This window comes from Passer domesticus, chromosome 26 (assembly GCF_036417665.1).
Source record: "Passer domesticus isolate bPasDom1 chromosome 26, bPasDom1.hap1, whole genome shotgun sequence".
NCBI lineage: Eukaryota > Metazoa > Chordata > Aves > Passeriformes > Passeridae > Passer > Passer domesticus.
The window spans coordinates 174,803-195,287 of NC_087499.1; positions in this window are offsets into that span (position 1 = coordinate 174,803).

Sequence of the window (20,485 nt, forward strand, 5' to 3'; positions counted from 1 at the left end):
CATGTCCAGGGCCCGGTGGCCCGGAGTGGCCGGCTGCCTGCTGAAATTCCGCATGCTTCAGGATATCTCCCAGATGCAAGGTGCCCCCACAGGCAACTGTGTCTGGTTTGACAGTGCCAAGTGCCTCCTGCAAACTGACATCAGGAACCTGGCCTGGTGAGTTTTGTTTCTCAGGGGAAAGGGCATCGTTCGTGTCCAGGGCCCGGTGGCCCGGAGTGGCCGGCTGCCTGCTGAAATTCCGCATGCTTCAGGATATCTCCCAGATGCAAGGTGCCCCCACAGGTAACTGTGTCTGGTTTGACAGTGCCAAGTGCCTCCTGCAAACTGACATCAGGAACCTGGCCTGGTGAGTTTTGTTTCTCAGGGGAAATGGCATCGTTCCTGTCCAGGGCCCGGTGGCCCGGAGTGGCCGGCTGCCTGCTGAAATTCCGCATGCTTCAGAATATCTCCCAGATGCAAGGTGCCCCCACAGGCAACTGTGTCTGGTTTGAGAGTGCCAAGTGCCTCCTGCAAACTGACATCAGGAACCTGGCCTGGTGAGTTTTGTTTCTCAGGGGAAAGGGCATGGTTCGTGTCCAGGGCCCGGTGGCCCGGAGTGGCCGGCTGCCTGCTGAAATTCCGCATGGTTCAGGATATCTCCCAGATGCAAGGTGCCCCCACAGGCAACTGTGTCTGGTTGGAGAGTGCCAAGTGCCTCCTGCAAACTGACATCAGGAACCTGGCCTGGTGAGTTTTGTTTCTCAGGGCAAAGGCCATCGTTCGTGTCCAGGGCCCGGTGGCCCGGAGTGGCCGGCTGCCTGCTGAAATTCCGCATGGTTCAGGATATCTCCCAGATGCAAGGTGCCCCCACAGGCAACTGTGTCTGGTTTGAGAGTGCCAAGTGCCTCCTGCAAACTGACATCAGGAACCTGGCCTGGTGAGTTTTGTTTCTCAGGGGAAAGGGCATGGTTCGTGTCCAGGGCCCGGTGGCCCGGAGTGGCCGGCTGCCTGCTGAAATTCCGCATGCTTCAGGATATCTCCCAGATGCAAGGTGCCCCCACAGGCAACTGTGTCTGGTTTGACAGTGCCAAGTGCCTCCTGCAAACTGACATCAGGAACCTGGCCTGGTGAGTTTTGTTTCTCAGGGGAAATGGCATCGTTCGTGTCCAGGGCCCGGTGGCCCGGAGTGGCCGGCTGCCTGCTGAAATTCCGCATGCTTCAGGATATCTCCCAGATGCAAGGTGCCCCCACAGGCAACTGTGTCTGGTTTGAGAGTGCCAAGTGCCTCCTGCAAACTGACATCAGGAACCTGGCCTGGTGAGTTTTGTTTCTCAGGGGAAAGGGCATCGTTCGTGTCCAGGGCCCGGTGGCCCGGAGTGGCCGGCTGCCTGCTGAAATTCCGCATGCTTCAGGATATCTCCCAGATGCAAGGTGCCCCCACAGGCAACTGTGTCTGGTTTGAGAGTGCCAAGTGCCTCCTGCAAACAGACATCAGGAACCTGGCCTGGTGAGTTTTGTTTCTCAGGGGAAAGGGCATGGTTCGTGTCCAGGGCCCGGTGGCCCGGAGTGGCCGGCTGCCTGCTGAAATTCCGCATGCTTCAGGATATCTCCCAGATGCAAGGTGCCCCCACAGGCAACTGTGTCTGGTTTGAGAGTGCCAAGTGCCTCCTGCAAACTGACATCAGGAACCTGGCCTGGTGAGTTTTGTTTCTCAGGGGAAAGGGCATCGTTCGTGTCCAGGGCCCGGTGGCCCAGAGTGGCCGACTGCCTGCTGAAATTCCGTATGGTTCAGGATATCTCCCAGATGCAAGGTGCCCCCACAGGCAACTGTGTCTGGTTTGAGAGTGCCAAGTGCCTCCTGCAAACTGACATCAGGAACCTGGCCTGGTGAGTTTTGTTTCTCAGGGCAAAGGGCATCGTTTGTGCCCAGGGCCCGGTGGCCCGGAGTGGCCGGCTGCCTGCTGAAATTCCGCATGCTTCAGGATATCTCCCAGATGCAAGGTGCCCCCACAGGTAACTGTGTCTGGTTTGACAGTGCCAAGTGCCTCCTGCAAACTGACATCAGGAACCTGGCCTGGTGAGTTTTGTTTCTCAGGGGAAATGGCATCGTTCGTGTCCAGGGCCCGGTGGCCCGGAGTGGCCGGGTGCGTGCTGAAATTCCGCATGCTTCAGGATATCTCCCAGATGCAAGGTGCCCCCACAGGCAACTGTGTCTGGTTTGAGAGTGCCAAGTGCCTCCTGCAAACTGACATCAGGAACCTGGCCTGGTGAGTTTTGTTTCTCAGGGGAAAGGGCATCGTTCGTGTCCAGGGCCCGGTGGCCCGGAGTGGCCGACTGCCTGCTGAAATTCCGCATGCTTCAGGATATCTCCCAGATGCAAGGTGCCCCCACAGGCAACTGTGTCTGGTTTGACAGTGCCAAGTGCCTCCTGCAAACTGACATCAGGAACCTGGCCCGGTGTGTTTTGTTTCTCAGGGGAAAGGGCATGGTTCGTGTCCAGGGCCCGGTGGCCCGGAGTGGCCGGCTGCCTGCTGAAATTCCGCATGCTTCAGGATATCTCCCAGATGCAAGGTGCCCCCACAGGCAACTGTGTCTGGTTTGACAGTGCCAAGTGCCTCCTGCAAACTGACATCAGGAACCGGGCCTGGTGAGTTTTGTTTCTCAGGGGAAATGGCATCGTTCATGTCCAGGGCCCGGTGGCCCGGAGTGGCCGGCTGCCTGCTGAAATTCCGCATGCTTCAGGATATCTCCCAGATGCAAGGTGCCCCCACAGGCAACTGTGTCTGGTTTGACAGTGCCAAGTGCCTCCTGCAAACTGACATCAGGAACCTGGCCTGGTGAGTTTTGTTTCTCAGGGGAAAGGGCATCGTTCGTGTCCAGGGCCCGGTGGCCCGGAGTGGCCGGCTGCCTGCTGAAATTCCGCATGCTTCAGGATATCTCCCAGATGCAAGGTGCCCCCACAGGTAACTGTGTCTGGTTTGACAGTGCCAAGTGCCTCCTGCAAACTGACATCAGGAACCTGGCCTGGTGAGTTTTGTTTCTCAGGGGAAATGGCATCGTTCCTGTCCAGGGCCCGGTGGCCCGGAGTGGCCGGGTGCGTGCTGAAATTCCGCATGCTTCAGAATATCTCCCAGATGCAAGGTGCCCCCACAGGCAACTGTGTCTGGTTTGAGAGTGCCAAGTGCCTCCTGCAAACTGACATCAGGAACCTGGCCTGGTGAGTTTTGTTTCTCAGGGGAAAGGGCATGGTTCGTGTCCAGGGCCCGGTGGCCCGGAGTGGCCGGCTGCCTGCTGAAATTCCGCATGGTTCAGGATATCTCCCAGATGCAAGGTGCCCCCACAGGCAACTGTGTCTGGTTGGAGAGTGCCAAGTGCCTCCTGCAAACTGACATCAGGAACCTGGCCTGGTGAGTTTTGTTTCTCAGGGCAAAGGCCATCGTTCGTGTCCAGGGCCCGGTGGCCCGGAGTGGCCGGCTGCCTGCTGAAATTCCGCATGGTTCAGGATATCTCCCAGATGCAAGGTGCCCCCACAGGCAACTGTGTCTGGTTTGAGAGTGCCAAGTGCCTCCTGCAAACTGACATCAGGAACCTGGCCTGGTGAGTTTTGTTTCTCAGGGGAAAGGGCATGGTTCGTGTCCAGGGCCCGGTGGCCCGGAGTGGCCGGCTGCCTGCTGAAATTCCGCATGCTTCAGGATATCTCCCAGATGCAAGGTGCCCCCACAGGCAACTGTGTCTGGTTTGACAGTGCCAAGTGCCTCCTGCAAACTGACATCAGGAACCTGGCCTGGTGAGTTTTGTTTCTCAGGGGAAATGGCATCGTTCGTGTCCAGGGCCCGGTGGCCCGGAGTGGCCGGCTGCCTGCTGAAATTCCGCATGCTTCAGGATATCTCCCAGATGCAAGGTGCCCCCACAGGCAACTGTGTCTGGTTTGAGAGTGCCAAGTGCCTCCTGCAAACTGACATCAGGAACCTGGCCTGGTGAGTTTTGTTTCTCAGGGGAAAGGGCATCGTTCGTGTCCAGGGCCCGGTGGCCCGGAGTGGCCGGCTGCCTGCTGAAATTCCGCATGCTTCAGGATATCTCCCAGATGCAAGGTGCCCCCACAGGCAACTGTGTCTGGTTTGAGAGTGCCAAGTGCCTCCTGCAAACAGACATCAGGAACCTGGCCTGGTGAGTTTTGTTTCTCAGGGGAAAGGGCATGGTTCGTGTCCAGGGCCCGGTGGCCCGGAGTGGCCGGCTGCCTGCTGAAATTCCGCATGCTTCAGGATATCTCCCAGATGCAAGGTGCCCCCACAGGCAACTGTGTCTGGTTTGAGAGTGCCAAGTGCCTCCTGCAAACTGACATCAGGAACCTGGCCTGGTGAGTTTTGTTTCTCAGGGGAAAGGGCATCGTTCGTGTCCAGGGCCCGGTGGCCCAGAGTGGCCGACTGCCTGCTGAAATTCCGCATGCTTCAGGATATCTCCCAGATGCAAGGTGCCCCCACAGGCAACTGTGTCTGGTTTGACAGTGCCAAGTGCCTCCTGCAAACTGACATCAGGAACCTGGCCCGGTGTGTTTTGTTTCTCAGGGGAAAGGGCATGGTTCGTGTCCAGGGCCCGGTAGCCCGGAGTGGCCGGCTGCCTGCTGAAATTCCGCATGCTTCAGGATATCTCCCAGATGCAAGGTGCCCCCACAGGCAACTGTGTCTGGTTTGACAGTGCCAAGTGCCTCCTGCAAACTGACATCAGGAACCGGGCCTGGTGAGTTTTGTTTCTCAGGGGAAATGGCATCGTTCATGTCCAGGGCCCGGTGGCCCGGAGTGGCCGGCTGCCTGCTGAAATTCCGCATGCTTCAGGATATCTCCCAGATGCAAGGTGCCCCCACAGGCAACTGTGTCTGGTTTGACAGTGCCAAGTGCCTCCTGCAAACTGACATCAGGAACCTGGCCTGGTGAGTTTTGTTTCTCAGGGGAAAGGGCATGGTTCGTGTCCAGGGCCCGGTGGCCCGGAGTGGCCGGCTGCCTGCTGAAATTCCGCATGCTTCAGGATATCTCCCAGATGCAAGGTGCCCCCACAGGCAACTGTGTCTGGTTTGACAGTGCCAAGTGCCTCCTGCAAACTGACATCAGGAACCTGGCCTGGTGAGTTTTGTTTCTCAGGGGAAAGGGCATCGTTCGTGTCCAGGGCCCGGTGGCCCGGAGTGGCCGGCTGCCTGCTGAAATTCCGCATGCTTCAGGATATCTCCCAGATGCAAGGTGCCCCCACAGGCAACTGTGTCTGGTTTGAGAGTGCCAAGTGCCTCCTGCAAACTGACATCAGGAACCTGGCCTGGTGAGTTTTGTTTCTCAGGGGAAAGGGCATGGTTCGTGTCCAGGGCCCGGTGGCCCGGAGTGGCCGGCTGCCTGCTGAAATTCCGCATGCTTCAGGATATCTCCCAGATGCAAGGTGCCCCCACAGGCAACTGTGTCTGGTTTGAGAGTGCCAAGTGCCTCCTGCAAACTGACATCAGGAACCTGGCCTGGTGAGTTTTGTTTCTCAGGGGAAAGGGCATGGTTCGTGTCCAGGGCCCGGTGGCCCGGAGTGGCCGGCTGCCTGCTGAAATTCCGCATGCTTCAGGATATCTCCCAGATGCAAGGTGCCCCCACAGGCAACTGTGTCTGGTCTGACAGTGCCAAGTGCCTCCTGCAAACTGACATCAGGAACCTGGCCTGGTGAGTTTTGTTTCTCAGGGGATAGGGCATCGTTTGTGTCCAGGGCCCGGTGGCCCGGAGTGGCCGGCTGCCTGCTGAAATTCCGCATGGTTCAGGATATCTCCCAGATGCAAGGAGCACCCACAGGAAACTGTGTCTGGTTTGACAGTGCCAAGTGCCTCCTGCAAACTGACATCAGGAACCTGGCCTGGTGAGTTTTGTTTCTCAGGGGAAAGGGCATGGTTCGTGTCCAGGGCCCGGTGGCCCGGAGTGGCCGGCTGCCTGCTGAAATTCTGCATGGTTCAGGATATCTCCCAGATGCAAGGTGCCCCCACAGGCAACTGTGTCTGGTTTGAGAGTGCCAAGTGCCTCCTGCAAACTGACATCAGGAACCTGGCCTGGTGAGTTTTGTTTCTCAGGGGAAAGGGCATCGTTCGTGTCCAGGGCCCGGTGGCCCGGAGTGGCCGGCTGCCTGCTGAAATTCCGCATGCTTCAGGATATCTCCCAGATGCAAGGTGCCCCCACAGGCAACTGTGTCTGGTTGGAGAGTGCCAAGTGCCTCCTGCAAACTGACATCAGGAACCTGGCCTGGTGAGTTTTGTTTCTCAGGGGAAATGGCATCGTTCGTGTCCAGGGCCCGGTGGCCCGGAGTGGCCGGCTGCCTGCTGAAATTCCGCATGCTTCAGGATATCTCCCAGATGCAAGGTGCCCCCACAGGCAACTGTGTCTGGTTTGAGAGTGCCAAGTGCCTCCTGCAAACTGACATCAGGAACCTGGCCTGGTGAGTTTTGTTTCTCAGGGGAAAGGGCATGGTTCGTGTCCAGGGCCCGGTGGCCCGGAGTGGCCGGCTGCCTGCTGAAATTCCGCATGCTTCAGGATATCTCCCAGATGCAAGGTGCCCCCAGAGGCAACTGTGTCTGGTTTGACAGTGCCAAGTGCCTCCTGCAAACTGACATCAGGAACCTGGCCTGGTGAGTTTTGTTTCTCAGGGGAAAGGGCATCGTTCGTGTCCAGGGCCCGGTGGCCCGGAGTGGCCGGCTGCCTGCTGAAATTCCGCATGCTTCAGGATATCTCCCAGATGCAAGGTGCCCCCACAGGCAACTGTGTCTGGTTTGACAGTGCCAAGTGCCTCCTGCAAACTGACATCAGGAACCTGGCCTGGTGAGTTTTGTTTCTCAGGGGAAATGGCATCGTTCCTGTCCAGGGCCCGGTGGCCCGGAGTGGCCGGGTGCCTGCTGAAATTCCGCATGCTTCAGAATATCTCCCAGATGCAAGGTGCCCCCACAGGCAACTGTGTCTGGTTTGAGAGTGCCAAGTGCCTCCTGCAAACTGACATCAGGAACCTGGCCTGGTGAGTTTTGTTTCTCAGGGGAAAGGGCATGGTTCGTGTCCAGGGCCCGGTGGCCCGGAGTGGCCGGCTGCCTGCTGAAATTCCGCATGGTTCAGGATATCTCCCAGATGCAAGGTGCCCCCACAGGCAACTGTGTCTGGTTTGACAGTGCCAAGTGCCTCCTGCAAACTGACATCAGGAACCTGGCCTGGTGAGTTTTGTTTCTCAGGGCAAAGGCCATCGTTCGTGTCCAGGGCCCGGTGGCCCGGAGTGGCCGGCTGCCTGCTGAAATTCCGCATGCTTCAGGATATCTCCCAGATGCAAGGTGCCCCCACAGGCAACTGTGTCTGGTTTGACAGTGCCAAGTGCCTCCTGCAAACTGACATCAGGAACCTGGCCTGGTGAGTTTTGTTTCTCAGGGGAAAGGGCATCGTTCGTGTCCAGGGCCCGGTGGCCCGGAGTGGCCGGCTGCCTGCTGAAATTCCGCATGGTTCAGGATATCTCCCAGATGCAAGGTGCCCCCACAGGCAACTGTGTCTGGTTTGAGAGTGCCAAGTGCCTCCTGCAAACTGACATCAGGAACCTGGCCTGGTGAGTTTTGTTTCTCAGGGGAAAGGGCATGGTTCGTGTCCAGGGCCCGGTGGCCCGGAGTGGCCGGCTGCCTGCTGAAATTCCGCATGCTTCAGGATATCTCCCAGATGCAAGGTGCCCCCACAGGCAACTGTGTCTGGTTTGAGAGTGCCAAGTGCCTCCTGCAAACTGACATCAGGAACCTGGCCTGGTGAGTTTTGTTTCTCAGGGGAAAGGGCATGGTTCGTGTCCAGGGCCCGGTGGCCCGGAGTGGCCGGCTGCCTGCTGAAATTCCGCATGCTTCAGGATATCTCCCAGATGCAAGGTGCCCCCACAGGCAACTGTGTCTGGTCTGACAGTGCCAAGTGCCTCCTGCAAACTGACATCAGGAACCTGGCCTGGTGAGTTTTGTTTCTCAGGGGATAGGGCATCGTTTGTGTCCAGGGCCCGGTGGCCCGGAGTGGCCGGCTGCCTGCTGAAATTCCGCATGGTTCAGGATATCTCCCAGATGCAAGGAGCACCCACAGGAAACTGTGTCTGGTTTGACAGTGCCAAGTGCCTCCTGCAAACTGACATCAGGAACCTGGCGTGGTGAGTTTTGTTTCTCAGGGGAAAGGGCATGGTTCGTGTCCAGGGCCCGGTGGCCCGGAGTGGCCGGCTGCCTGCTGAAATTCTGCATGGTTCAGGATATCTCCCAGATGCAAGGTGCCCCCACAGGCAACTGTGTCTGGTTTGAGAGTGCCAAGTGCCTCCTGCAAACTGACATCAGGAACCTGGCCTGGTGAGTTTTGTTTCTCAGGGGAAAGGGCATGGTTCGTGTCCAGGGCCCGGTGGCCCGGAGTGGCCGGCTGCCTGCTGAAATTCCGCATGCTTCAGGATATCTCCCAGATGCAAGGTGCCCCCACAGGCAACTGTGTCTGGTTGGAGAGTGCCAAGTGCCTCCTGCAAACTGACATCAGGAACCTGGCCTGGTGAGTTTTGTTTCTCAGGGGAAATGGCATCGTTCGTGTCCAGGGCCCGGTGGCCCGGAGTGGCCGGCTGCCTGCTGAAATTCCGCATGCTTCAGGATATCTCCCAGATGCAAGGTGCCCCCAGAGGCAACTGTGTCTGGTTTGACAGTGCCAAGTGCCTCCTGCAAACTGACATCAGGAACCTGGCCTGGTGAGTTTTGTTTCTCAGGGGAAAGGGCATCGTTCGTGTCCAGGGCCCGGTGGCCCGGAGTGGCCGGCTGCCTGCTGAAATTCCGCATGCTTCAGGATATCTCCCAGATGCAAGGTGCCCCCACAGGCAACTGTGTCTGGTTTGACAGTGCCAAGTGCCTCCTGCAAACTGACATCAGGAACCTGGCCTGGTGAGTTTTGTTTCTCAGGGGAAAGGGCATCGTTCGTGTCCAGGGCCCGGTGGCCCGGAGTGGCCGGCTGCCTGCTGAAATTCCGTATGGTTCAGGATATCTCCCAGATGCAAGGTGCCCCCACAGGCAACTGTGTCTGGTTTGACAGTGCCAAGTGCCTCCTGCAAACTGACATCAGGAACCTGGCCTGGTGAGTTTTGTTTCTCAGGGGAAAGGGCATCGTTCCTGTCCAGGGCCCGGTGGCCCGGAGTGGCCGGCTGCCTGCTGAAATTCCGCATGCTTCAGGATATCTCCCAGATGCAAGGTGCCCCCACAGGTAACTGTGTCTGGTTTGACAGTGCCAAGTGCCTCCTGCAAACTGACATCAGGAACCTGGCCTGGTGAGTTTTGTTTCTCAGGGGAAATGGCATCGTTCCTGTCCAGGGCCCGGTGGCCCGGAGTGGCCGGGTGCCTGCTGAAATTCCGCATGCTTCAGAATATCTCCCAGATGCAAGGTGCCCCCACAGGCAACTGTGTCTGGTTTGAGAGTGCCAAGTGCCTCCTGCAAACTGACATCAGGAACCTGGCCTGGTGAGTTTTGTTTCTCAGGGGAAAGGGCATGGTTCGTGTCCAGGGCCCGGTGGCCCGGAGTGGCCGGCTGCCTGCTGAAATTCCGCATGCTTCAGGATATCTCCCAGATGCAAGGTGCCCCCACAGGCAACTGTGTCTGGTTTGACAGTGCCAAGTGCCTCCTGCAAACTGACATCAGGAACCTGGCCTGGTGAGTTTTGTTTCTCAGGGCAAAGGCCATCGTTCGTGTCCAGGGCCCGGTGGCCCGGAGTGGCCGGCTGCCTGCTGAAATTCCGCATGCTTCAGGATATCTCCCAGATGCAAGGTGCCCCCACAGGCAACTGTGTCTGGTTTGACAGTGCCAAGTGCCTCCTGCAAACTGACATCAGGAACCTGGCCTGGTGAGTTTTGTTTCTCAGGGGAAAGGGCATGGTTCGTGTCCAGGGCCCGGTGGCCCGGAGTGGCCGGCTGCCTGCTGAAATTCCGCATGGTTCAGGATATCTCCCAGATGCAAGGTGCCCCCACAGGCAACTGTGTCTGGTTTGAGAGTGCCAAGTGCCTCCTGCAAACTGACATCAGGAACCTGGCCTGGTGAGTTTTGTTTCTCAGGGGAAAGGGCATGGTTCGTGTCCAGGGCCCGGTGGCCCGGAGTGGCCGGCTGCCTGCTGAAATTCCGCATCCTTCAGGATATCTCCCAGATGCAAGGTGCCCCCACAGGCAACTGTGTCTGGTTTGAGAGTGCCAAGTGCCTCCTGCAAACTGACATCAGGAACCTGGCCTGGTGAGTTTTGTTTCTCAGGGGAAAGGGCATCGTTCGTGTCCAGGGCCCGGTGGCCCGGAGTGGCCGGCTGCCTGCTGAAATTCCGCATGCTTCAGGATATCTCCCAGATGCAAGGTGCCCCCACAGGTAACTGTGTCTGGCTTGAGAGTGCCAAGTGCCTCCTGCAAACTGACATCAGGAACCTGGCCTGGTGAGTTTTGTTTCTCAGGGGAAATGGCATCGTTCGTGTCCAGGGCCCGGTGGCCCGGAGTGGCCGGGTGCGTGCTGAAATTCCGCATGCTTCAGAATATCTCCCAGATGCAAGGTGCCCCCACAGGCAACTGTGTCTGGTTTGAGAGTGCCAAGTGCCTCCTGCAAACTGACATCAGGAACCTGGCCTGGTGAGTTTTGTTTCTCAGGGGAAAGGGCATGGTTTGTGTCCAGGGCCCGGTGGCCCGGAGTGGCCGGCTGCCTGCTGAAATTCCGCATGGTTCAGGATATCTCCCAGATGCAAGGTGCCCCCACAGGCAACTGTGTCTGGTTGGAGAGTGCCAAGTGCCTCCTGCAAACTGACATCAGGAACCTGGCCTGGTGAGTTTTGTTTCTCAGGGCAAAGGCCATCGTTCGTGTCCAGGGCCCGGTGGCCCGGAGTGGCCGGCTGCCTGCTGAAATTCCGCATGCTTCAGGATATCTCCCAGATGCAAGGTGCCCCCACAGGCAACTGTGTCTGGTTGGAGAGTGCCAAGTGCCTCCTGCAAACTGACATCAGGAACCTGGCCTGGTGAGTTTTGTTTCTCAGGGGAAAGGGCATCGTTCGTGTCCAGGGCCCGGTGGCCCGGAGTGGCCGGCTGCCTGCTGAAGTTCCGCATGCTTCAGGATATCTCCCAGATGCAAGGTGCTCCCACAGGCAACTGTGTCTGGTTTGACAGTGCCAAGTGCCTCCTGCAAACTGACATCAGGAACCTGGCCTGGTGAGTTTTGTTTCTCAGGGGAAAGGGCATGGTTCGTGTCCAGGGCCCGGTGGCCCGGAGTGGCCGGCTGCTTGCTGAAATTCCGCATGCTTCAGGATATCTCCCAGATGCAAGGAGCACCCACAGGCAACTGTGTCTGGTTTGACAGTGCCAAGTGCCTCCTGCAAACTGACATCAGGAACCTGGCCTGGTGAGTTTTGTTTCTCAGGGCAAAGGCCATCGTTCGTGTCCAGGGCCCGGTGGCCCGGAGTGGCCGGCTGCCTGCTGAAATTCCGCATGGTTCAGGATATCTCCCAGATGCAAGGTGCCCCCACAGGCAACTGTGTCTGGTTTGACAGTGCCAAGTGCCTCCTGCAAACTGACATCAGGCACCTGGCCTGGTGAGTTTTGTTTCTCAGGGGAAAGGCCATCGTTCGTGTCCAGGGCCCGGTGGCCCGGAGTGGCCGGCTGCCTGCTGAAATTCTGCATGGTTCAGGATATCTCCCAGATGCAAGGTGCCCCCACAGGCAACTGTGTCTGGTTTGAGAGTGCCAAGTGCCTCCTGCAAACTGACATCAGGAACCTGGCCTGGTGAGTTTTGTTTCTCAGGGGAAAGGGCATGGTTCGTGTCCAGGGCCCGGTGGCCCGGAGTGGCCGGCTGCCTGCTGAAATTCCGCATGCTTCAGGATATCTCCCAGATGCAAGGTGCCCCCACAGGCAACTGTGTCTGGTTTGAGAGTGCCAAGTGCCTCCTGCAAACTGACATCAGGAACCTGGCCTGGTGAGTTTTGTTTCTCAGGGCAAAGGCCATCGTTCGTGTCCAGGGCCCGGTGGCCCGGAGTGGCCGGCTGCCTGCTGAAATTCCGCATGGTTCAGGATATCTCCCAGATGCAAGGTGCCCCCACAGGCAACTGTGTCTGGTTTGAGAGTGCCAAGTGCCTCCTGCAAACTGACATCAGGAACCTGGCCTGGTGAGTTTTGTTTCTCAGGGGAAAGGGCATGGTTCGTGTCCAGGGCCCGGTGGCCCGGAGTGGCCGGCTGCCTGCTGAAATTCCGCATGCTTCAGGATATCTCCCAGATGCAAGGTGCCCCCACAGGCAACTGTGTCTGGTTTGAGAGTGCCAAGTGCCTCCTGCAAACTGACATCAGGAACCTGGCCTGGTGAGTTTTGTTTCTCAGGGGAAAGGGCATGGTTCGTGTCCAGGGCCCGGTGGCCCGGAGTGGCCGGCTGCCTGCTGAAATTCCGCATGCTTCAGGATATCTCCCAGATGCAAGGTGCCCCCACAGGCAACTGTGTCTGGTTTGACAGTGCCAAGTGCCTCCTGCAAACTGACATCAGGAACCTGGCCTGGTGAGTTTTGTTTCTCAGGGCAAAGGCCATCGTTCGTGTCCAGGGCCCGGTGGCCCGGAGTGGCCGGCTGCCTGCTGAAATTCCGCATGGTTCAGGATATCTCCCAGATGCAAGGTGCCCCCACAGGCAACTGTGTCTGGTTTGAGAGTGCCAAGTGCCTCCTGCAAACTGACATCAGGAACCTGGCCTGGTGAGTTTTGTTTCTCAGGGGAAAGGGCATGGTTCGTGTCCAGGGCCCGGTGGCCCGGAGTGGCCGGCTGCCTGCTGAAATTCCGCATGGTTCAGGATATCTCCCAGATGCAAGGTGCCCCCACAGGCAACTGTGTCTGGTTTGAGAGTGCCAAGTGCCTCCTGCAAACTGACATCAGGAACCTGGCCTGGTGAGTTTTGTTTCTCAGGGGAAAGGGCATGGTTCGTGTCCAGGGCCCGGTGGCCCGGAGTGGCCGGCTGCCTGCTGAAGTTCCGCATGCTTCAGGATATCTCGCAGATGCAAGGTGCCCCCACAGGCAACTGTGTCTGGTTGGAGAGTGCCAAGTGCCTCCTGCAAACTGACATCAGGAACCTGGCCTGGTGAGTTTTGTTTCTCAGGGCAAAGGCCATCGTTCGTGTCCAGGGCCCGGTGGCCCGGAGTGGCCGGCTGCCTGCTGAAATTCCGCATGGTTCAGGATATCTCCCAGATGCAAGGTGCCCCCACAGGCAACTGTGTCTGGTTTGAGAGTGCCAAGTGCCTCCTGCAAACTGACATCAGGAACCTGGCCTGGTGAGTTTTGTTTCTCAGGGGAAAGGGCATGGTTCGTGTCCAGGGCCCGGTGGCCCGGAGTGGCCGGCTGCCTGCTGAAATTCCGCATGCTTCAGGATATCTCCCAGATGCAAGGAGCACCCACAGGCAACTGTGTCTGGTTTGACAGTGCCAAGTGCCTCCTGCAAACTGACATCAGGAACCTGGCCTGGTGAGTTTTGTTTCTCAGGGGAAAGGGCATGGTTCGTGTCCAGGGCCCGGTGGCCCGGAGTGGCCGGCTGCCTGCTGAAATTCTGCATGGTTCAGGATATCTCCCAGATGCAAGGTGCCCCCACAGGCAACTGTGTCTGGTTTGAGAGTGCCAAGTGCCTCCTGCAAACTGACATCAGGAACCTGGCCTGGTGAGTTTTGTTTCTCAGGGGAAAGGGCATGGTTCGTGTCCAGGGCCCGGTGGCCCGGAGTGGCCGGCTGCCTGCTGAAATTCCGCATGCTTCAGGATATCTCCCAGATGCAAGGTGCCCCCACAGGCAACTGTGTCTGGTTTGAGAGTGCCAAGTGCCTCCTGCAAACTGACATCAGGAACCTGGCCTGGTGAGTTTTGTTTCTCAGGGCAAAGGCCATCGTTCGTGTCCAGGGCCCGGTGGCCCGGAGTGGCCGGCTGCCTGCTGAAATTCCGCATGGTTCAGGATATCTCCCAGATGCAAGGTGCCCCCACAGGCAACTGTGTCTGGTTTGAGAGTGCCAAGTGCCTCCTGCAAACTGACATCAGGAACCTGGCCTGGTGAGTTTTGTTTCTCAGGGGAAAGGGCATGGTTCGTGTCCAGGGCCCGGTGGCCCGGAGTGGCCGGCTGCCTGCTGAAATTCCGCATGCTTCAGGATATCTCCCAGATGCAAGGTGCCCCCACAGGCAACTGTGTCTGGTTTGAGAGTGCCAAGTGCCTCCTGCAAACTGACATCAGGAACCTGGCCTGGTGAGTTTTGTTTCTCAGGGGAAATGGCATCGTTCGTGTCCAGGGCCCGGTGGCCCGGAGTGGCCGGCTGCCTGCTGAAATTCCGCATGGTTCAGGATATCTCCCAGATGCAAGGTGCCCCCACAGGCAACTGTGTCCGGTTGGAGAGTGCCAAGTGCCTCCTGCAAACTGACATCAGGAACCTGGCCTGGTGAGTTTTGTTTCTCAGGGGAAAGGCCATCGTTCGTGTCCAGGGCCCGGTGGCCCGGAGTGGCCGGCTGCCTGCTGAAATTCCGCATGGTTCAGGATATCTCCCAGATGCAAGGTGCCCCCACAGGCAACTGTGTCTGGTTTGACAGTGCCAAGTGCCTCCTGCAAACTGACATCAGGAACCTGGCCTGGTGAGTTTTGTTTCTCAGGGGAAAGGGCATGGTTCGTGTCCAGGGCCCGGTGGCCCGGAGTGGCCGGCTGCCTGCTGAAATTCCGCATGGTTCAGGATATCTCCCAGATGCAAGGTGCCCCCACAGGCAACTGTGTCTGGTTTGAGAGTGCCAAGTGCCTCCTGCAAACTGACATCAGGAACCTGGCCTGGTGAGTTTTGTTTCTCAGGGGAAAGGGCATCGTTTGTGTCCAGGGCCCGGTGGCCCGGAGTGGCCGGCTGCCTGCTGAAATTCCGCATGCTTCAGGATATCTCCCAGATGCAAGGTGCCCCCACAGGCAACTGTGTCTGGTTGGAGAGTGCCAAGTGCCTCCTGCAAACTGACATCAGGAACCTGGCCTGGTGAGTTTTGTTTCTCAGGGCAAAGGCCATCGTTCGTGTCCAGGGCCCGGTGGCCCGGAGTGGCCGGCTGCCTGCTGAAATTCCGCATGCTTCAGGATATCTCCCAGATGCAAGGTGCCCCCACAGGCAACTGTGTCTGGTTTGACAGTGCCAAGTGCCTCCTGCAAACTGACATCAGGAACCTGGCCTGGTGAGTTTTGTTTCTCAGGGGAAAGGGCATCGTTCGTGTCCAGGGCCCGGTGGCCCAGAGTGGCCGGCTGCCTGCTGAAATTCCGCATGCTTCAGGATATCTCCCAGATGCAAGGTGCCCCCACAGGCAACTGTGTCTGGTTGGAGAGTGCCAAGTGCCTCCTGCAAACTGACAACAGGAACCTGGCCTGGTGAGTTTTGTTTCTCAGGGGAATGGTCATGGTTCGTGTCCAGGGCCCGGTGGCCCGGAGTGGCCGGCTGCCTGCTGAAATTCCGCATGCTTCAGGATATCTCCCAGATGCAAGGTGCCCCCACAGGCAACTGTGTCTGGTTTGACAGTGCCAAGTGCCTCCTGCAAACTGACATCAGGAACCTGGCCTGGTGAGTTTTGTTTCTCAGGGCAAAGGCCATCGTTTGTGTCCAGGGCTCAGTGGCCCGGAGTGGCCGGCTGCCTGCTGAAATTCCGCATGCTTCAGGATACCTCCCAGATGCAAGGTGCCCCCACAGGCAACTGTGTCTGGTTTGACAGTGCCAAGTGCCTCCTGCAAACTGAGATCAGGAACCTGGCCTGGTGAGTTTTGTTTCTCAGGGGAAAGGGCATGGTTCGTGTCCAGGGCCCGGTGGCCCGGAGTGGCCAGCTGCCTGCTGAAATTCCGCATGCTTCAGGATATCTCCCAGATGCAAGGAGCAGCCACAGGCAACTGTGTCTTGTTAGACAGTGCCAAGTGCCTCCTGCAAACTGACATCAGGAACCTGGCCTAGTGAGTTTTGTTTCTCAGGGGAAAGGGCATCGTTCGTGTCCAGGGCCCGGTGGCCCGGAGTGGCCGGCTGCCTGCTGAAATTCCGCATGGTTCAGGATATCTCCCAGATGCAAGGTGCCCCCACAGGCAACTGTGTCTGGTTTGAGAGTGCCAAGTGCCTCCTGCAAACTGACATCAGGAACCTGGCCTGGTGAGTTTTGTTTCTCAGGGCAGAGGCCATCGTTTGTGTCCAGGGCCCGGTGGCCCGGATTGGCCGGCTGCCTGCTGAAATTCCGCATGCTTCAGGATATCTCCCAGATGCAAGGTGCCCCCACAGGCAACTGTGTCTGGTTTGACAGTGCCAAGTGCCTCCTGCAAACTGACATCAGGAACCTGGCCTGGTGAGTTTTGTTTCTCAGGGGAAAGGGCATGGTTCGTGTCCAGGGCCCGGTGGCCCGGAGTGGCCGGCTGCCTGCTGAAATTCCGCATGCTTCAGGATATCTCCCAGATGCAAGGTGCCCCCACAGGCAACTGTGTCTGGTTTGAGAGTGCCAAGTGCCTCCTGCAAACTGACATCAGGAACCTGGCCTGGTGAGTTTTGTTTCTCAGGGCAGAGGCCATCGTTTGTGTCCAGGGCCCGGTGGCCCGGAGTGGCCGGCTGCCTGCTGAAATTCCGCATGCTTCAGGATATCTCCCAGATGCAAGGTGCCCCCACAGGCAACTGTGTCTGGTTTGACAGTGCCAAGTGCCTCCTGCAAACTGACATCAGGAACCTGGCCTGGTGAGTTTTGTTTCTCAGGGGAAAGGGCATCGTTCGTGTCCAGGGCCCGGTGGCCCGGAGTGGCCGGCTGCCTGCTGAAATTCCGCATGCTTCAGGATATCTCCCAGATGCAAGGAGCACCCACAGGCAACTGTGTCTGGTTTGACAGTGCCAAGTGCCTCCTGCAAACTGACATCAGGAACCTGGCCTGGTGAGTTTTGTTTCTCAGGGGAAAGGGCATCGTTCCTGTCCAGGGCCCGGTGGCCCGGAGTGGCCGGCTGCCTGCTGAAATTCCGCATGCTTCAGGATATCTCCCAGATGCAAGGTGCCCCCACAGGCAACTGTGTCTGGTTAGACAGTGCCAAGTGCCTCCTGCAAACTGACATCAGGAACCTGGCCTGGTGAGTTTTGTTTCTCAGGGGAAAGGGCATGGTTCCTGTCCAGGGCTCGGTGGCCCGGAGTGGCCGGCTGCCTGCTGAAATTCCGCATGGTTCAGGATATCTCCCAGATGCAAGGTGCCCCCACAGGCAACTGTGTGTGGTTTGAGAGTGCCAAGTGCCTCCTGCAAACTGACATCAGGAACCTGGCCTGGTGAGTTTTGTTTCTCAGGGGAAAGGGCATGGTTCGTGTCCGGGGCCCGGTGGCCCGGAGTGGCCGGCTGCCTGCTGAAATTCCGCATGGTTCAGGATATCTCCCAGATGCAAGGTGCCCCCACAGGCAACTGTGTCTGGTTTGACAGTGCCAAGTGCCTCCTGCAAACTGACATCAGGAACCTGGCCTGGTGAGTTTTATTTCTCAGGGCAGAGGCCATCGTTTGTGTCCAGGGCCCGGTGGCCCAGAGTGGCCGGCTGCCTGCTGAAATTCCGCATGCTTCAGGATATCTCCCAGATGCAAGGTGCCCCCACAGGCAACTGTGTCTGGTTTGAGAGTGCCAAGTGCCTCCTGCAAACTGACATCAGGAACCTGGCCTGGTGAGTTTTGTTTCTCAGGGGAAAGGGCATCGTTCGTGTCCAGGGCCCGGTGGCCCGGAGTGGCCGGCTGCCTGCTGAAATTCCGCATGCTTCAGGATATCTCCCAGATGCAAGGTGCCCCCACAGGCAACTGTGTCTGGTTTGACAGTGCCAAGTGCCTCCTGCAAACTGACATCAGGAACCTGGCCTGGTGAGTTTTGTTTCTCAGGGGAAAGGCCATCGTTCCTGTCCAGGGCCCGGTGGCCCGGAGTGGCCGGCTGCCTGCTGAAATTCCGCATGCTTCAGGATACCTCCCAGATGCATGGAGCACCCACAGGCAACTGTGTCTGGTTTGACAGTGCCAAGTGCCTCCTGCAAACTGACATCAGGAACCTGGCCTGGTGAGTTTTGTTTCTCAGGGGAAAGGCCATCGTTTGTGTCCAGGGCCCGGTGGCCCGGAGTGGCCGGCTGCCTGCTGAAATTCCGCATGCTTCAGGATATCTCCCAGATGCAAGGTGCCCCCACAGGCAACTGTGTCTGGTTAGACAGTGCCAAGTGCCTCCTGCAAACTGACATCAGGAACCTGGCCTGGTGAGTTTTGTTTCTCAGGGGAAAGGGCATCGTTCGTGTCCAGGGCTCGGTGGCCCGGAGTGGCCGGCTGCCTGCTGAAATTCCGCATGGTTCAGGATATCTCCCAGATGCAAGGTGCCCCCAGAGGCAACTGTGTCTGGTTTGACAGTGCCAAGTGCCTCCTGCAAACTGACATCAGGAACCTGGCCTGGTGAGTTTTGTTTCTCAGGGGAAAGGGCATGGTTCGTGTCCAGGGCCCGGTGGCCCGGAGTGGCCGGCTGCCTGCTGAAATTCCGCATGCTTCAGGATATCTCCCAGATGCAAGGTGCCCCCACAGGCAACTGTGTCTGGTTTGAGAGTGCCAAGTGCCTCCTGCAAACTGACATCAGGAACCTGGCCTGGTGAGTTTTGTTTCTCAGGGCAGAGGCCATCGTTTGTGTCCAGGGCCCGGTGGCCCGGAGTGGCCGGCTGCCTGCTGAAATTCCGCATGCTTCAGGATATCTCCCAGATGCAAGGTGCCCCCACAGGCAACTGTGTCTGGTTTGACAGTGCCAAGTGCCTCCTGCAAACTGACATCCGGAACCTGGCCTGGTGAGTTTTGTTTCTCAGGGGAAAGGGCATCGTTCGTGTCCAGGGCCCGGTGGCCCGGAGTGGCCGGCTGCCTGCTGAAATTCCGCATGCTTCAGGATATCTCCCAGATGCAAGGAGCACCCACAGGTAACTGTGTCTGGTTTGACAGTGCCAAGTGCCTCCTGCAAACTGACATCAGGAACCTGGCCTGGTGAGTTTTGTTTCTCAGGGGAAAGGGCATCGTTTGTGTCCAGGGCCCGGTGGCCCGGATTGGCCGGCTGCCTGCTGAAATTCCGCATGCTTCAGGATATCTCCCAGATGCAAGGTGCCCCCACAGGCAACTGTGTCTGGTTAGACAGTGCCAAGTGCCTCCTGCAAACTGACATCAGGAACCTGGCCTGGTGAGTTTTGTTTCTCAGGGGAAAGGGCATGGTTCCTGTCCAGGGCTCGGTGGCCCGGAGTGGCCGGCTGCCTGCTGAAATTCCGCATGGTTCAGGATATCTCCCAGATGCAAGGTGCCCCCACAGGCAACTGTGTGTGGTTTGAGAGTGCCAAGTGCCTCCTGCAAACTGACATCAGGAACCTGGCCTGGTGAGTTTTGTTTCTCAGGGGAAAGGGCATGGTTCGTGTCCGGGGCCCGGTGGCCCGGAGTGGCCGGCTGCCTGCTGAAATTCCGCATGGTTCAGGATATCTCCCAGATGCAAGGTGCCCCCACAGGCAACTGTGTCTGGTTTGACAGTGCCAAGTGCCTCCTGGAAACTGACATCAGGAACCTGGCCTGGTGAGTTTTATTTCTCAGGGCAGAGGCCATCGTTTGTGTCCAGGGCCCGGTGGCCCAGAGTGGCCGGCTGCCTGCTGAAATTCCGCATGGTTCAGGATATCTCCCAGATGCAAGGTGCCCCCACAGGCAACTGTGTCTGGTTTGACAGTGCCAAGTGCCTCCTGCAAACTGACATCAGGAACCTGGCCTGGTGAGTTTTGTTTCTCAGGGGAAAGGCCATCGTTCGTGTCCAGGGCCCGGTGGCCCGGAGTGGCCGGCTGCCTGCTGAAATTCCGCATGCTTCAGGATACCTCCCATATGCATGGAGCACCCACAGGCAACTGTGTCTGGTTTGACAGTGCCAAGTGCCTCCTGCAAACTGACATCAGGAACCTGGCCTGGTGAGTTTTGTTTCTCAGGGGAAAGGCCATCGTTCGTGTCCAGGGCCCGGTGGCCCGGAGTGGCCGGCTGCCTGCTGAAATTCCGCATGCTTCAGGATATCTCCCAGATGCAAGGTGCCCCCACCGGCAACTGTGTCTGGTTTGACAGTGCCAAGTGCCTCCTGCAAACTGACATCAGGAACCTGGCCTGGTGAGTTTTGTTTCTCAGGGGAAAGGGCATGGTTCCTGTCCAGGGCTCGGTGGCCCGGAGTGGCCGGCTGCCTGCTGAAATTCCGCATGGTTCAGGATATCTCCCAGATGCAAGGTGCCCCCACAGGCAACTGTGTCTGGTTTGAGAGTGCCAAGTGCCTCCTGCAAACTGACATCAGGAACCTGGCCTGGTGAGTTTTGTTTCTCAGGGGAAAGGGCATGGTTCGTGTCCGGGGCCCGGTGGCCCGGAGTGGCCGGCTGCCTGCTGAAATTCCGCATGCTTCAGGATATCTCCCAGATGCAAGGTGCCCCCACAGGCAACTGTGTCTGGTTTGACAGTGCCAAGTGCCTCCTGCAAACTGACATCAGGAACCTGGCCT